The sequence below is a fragment of the Priapulus caudatus genome, unplaced genomic scaffold (genome assembly GCF_000485595.1).
Source record: "Priapulus caudatus unplaced genomic scaffold, Priapulus_caudatus-5.0.1 Scaffold1702, whole genome shotgun sequence".
Lineage (NCBI taxonomy): Eukaryota > Metazoa > Priapulida > Priapulimorpha > Priapulimorphida > Priapulidae > Priapulus > Priapulus caudatus.
In genome coordinates, this window is record NW_014578763.1 from 92828 (window position 1) to 95058 (window position 2231).

At 38.3% G+C, this 2231-nt stretch overlaps 1 protein-coding gene across 1 annotated transcript in view; it reads right to left on the reverse strand.

Annotated features, from left to right (window-relative positions):
• The window catches only part of LOC106817366 (tRNA methyltransferase 10 homolog A-like), a 41651-nt gene that overhangs the window by 36108 nt on the left and 3312 nt on the right, over positions 1-2231 (reverse strand). The gene's annotated exons all lie outside the window — the stretch shown is intronic.

Consider the following 2231-nt stretch of genomic DNA (forward strand, 5'->3'; position numbering starts at 1 on the left):
CTCACACACACACACGCGCGCGCGCACGAACACACACACGCACACACACACGCACACACACACGCACACACACACGCACGCACACACATCACAAGATGTCCGTATTTGTAAATAATAAAAAAATAAACTATATGCATCATCACCACGACAAGGACAGAACACAGCGCTGACAGTCTCCGAATATCTTTACATTATTACTGATCATTATTGAGGCGTGGGAGAGTGGTATGGAGCATGAATATTAAATAAGCCCCCTAGCTTGTCTACAAATAATGATGAAAGCTACAGAAATCACATCCAATCAGGTACCTTGTGCATAATCAGCTCAGACTATGCTCAGTTTCCATCCGACAATGCAAGAAATGAGTTTCTGAGAATTTGTTATGAAACGACAACGGATTAGACAAATGTTCAAAATTCAAAATTTCTCACTAAAATTATCAGGTGAGCAAGCCCCTAAGCTAAATTTTTTCGCCAAAAACCCGAAATGCAAATCGTTACTCAGAAAGAAGGCGTCATAATAATAATTTTGGGGTAAAACATTCAGTCTTTTTTTTCCAAAGTTTCATTGAATTTTGAGAGTGTCACATTTAATAGGAAAAGTGGGCGATTTGGAATGAAATGACCCAAATCCCCCTAATTACAATTCATTGCCAAATCTGGAGCTGTGAAATAACGGAAAGACTAAATGAAGAACTAACCGATCTTAACGCTTCGGACGAACTAACATGTAGGTTTCTAGCCAATCAGCATCGTGATAGTGACGTTGGTCTTTTGTTGTAACGACGTGTCGCAAAATCAATGAATGTCACGTGTGAAACCAACACATGTATAAACTGGTCGGGTTTCACTGATCGCAAAAAAATATCGAAAAAACTGGCAATAATCTCGAAGAGGTACAGTTATCTTATTTGGACAAATAAGTAAGTTAGCGCAATCGTAGCTCTACGTTTCTCTTCCGAGCTACTTCAGCCCCATTTAACTTTTTACTACGACTATAACGTGAGTCTCACGACTCGCATCAATTTCCTCTGCCTGCATGAAAATTGCCGACCAGTTATGACCATGTAATAATGTATACGGCAACGCGCTTCTCTAGAAAAACACTATATATTCATAAGCACTCAATTAATATAATATATAATTTAAATATTAAAACACAACACTGATAACCATAATGCATCTCACACTGGCATGCACACACGATTTAGATTCGCACAGCAGTGGGAATCAAAACGTTTATCCGCACATCTAATCACCGTAACGATGCTGTGTATAGCATAACACAAGAATATTTGTCACGGACAATAATGACAGTATCGACTATAGCAACGTTGCCTCAAGTGCAGTTCCTTCAACATGCACACTTACACTGGCAGCAATACAGCGTATGCTCTATATCTGTTGATGCCCACAATTTAATTAACTCTCGAAAGTTGCAGCCATGGTAAATCAAGCTGTAAATCAGGAATAATTAATGGAATCACCATCACTTATCTTGCAATAAAAGTCCAGAGAACCTCTCCGAGTGCTTGTTTAAGTGAGCCAATAAACCACTCTCACAGTGCAATGAACACTTGAAAGCCGAGAAGAATTTTATAACAGTATCGACCTAATACTGCTGGCTGAATGCTTTACGCCTATGCCAATAATATTAATTACATATGGAAATTGGAATTAGCTGAAATTTAGTTAGTTTAAACCTTGCCATTCATTATGGCCAACAAATAAAATTGATGTAATCGTATACATACAAATTATGCCTGCATTCTTTTTAAAAACTACAGACTCTTAGAAAGGTTCTCAAACATTAAATTTCATTGTAATATCTCGCAATGCTAGGACAGGAGATTGAACTTATTGGATCAAGACATGTACCAGGAGCCCGTTGTCAGAAACAAAATTAGTCTTAACATTAGTCTTAACAATAACATTTTCTCGTAGACCATCTACAGTGCTTTGTTTCGTATTGTTCTCAGGAAATCTGCTACAATTTTTCATTCAGGTAACTTTGCAGCGTTTCTGTCGACGGTCTAAGAGAAAAAGTTAATGTTAAGACTAATGTTAAGACTAATTTTGTTTCTGACAATGGGCCCCTGCTCCACAACCTTTAAGTGAGTAAATTCCCCGATAGATGGAGCCACATTCTGGTGGAAGTTGTGACAGACAACCGAATCGTGTACTGGGGAGAAATACTCATTTTTCCGAAAATAGCCGAACGGTATACCGTT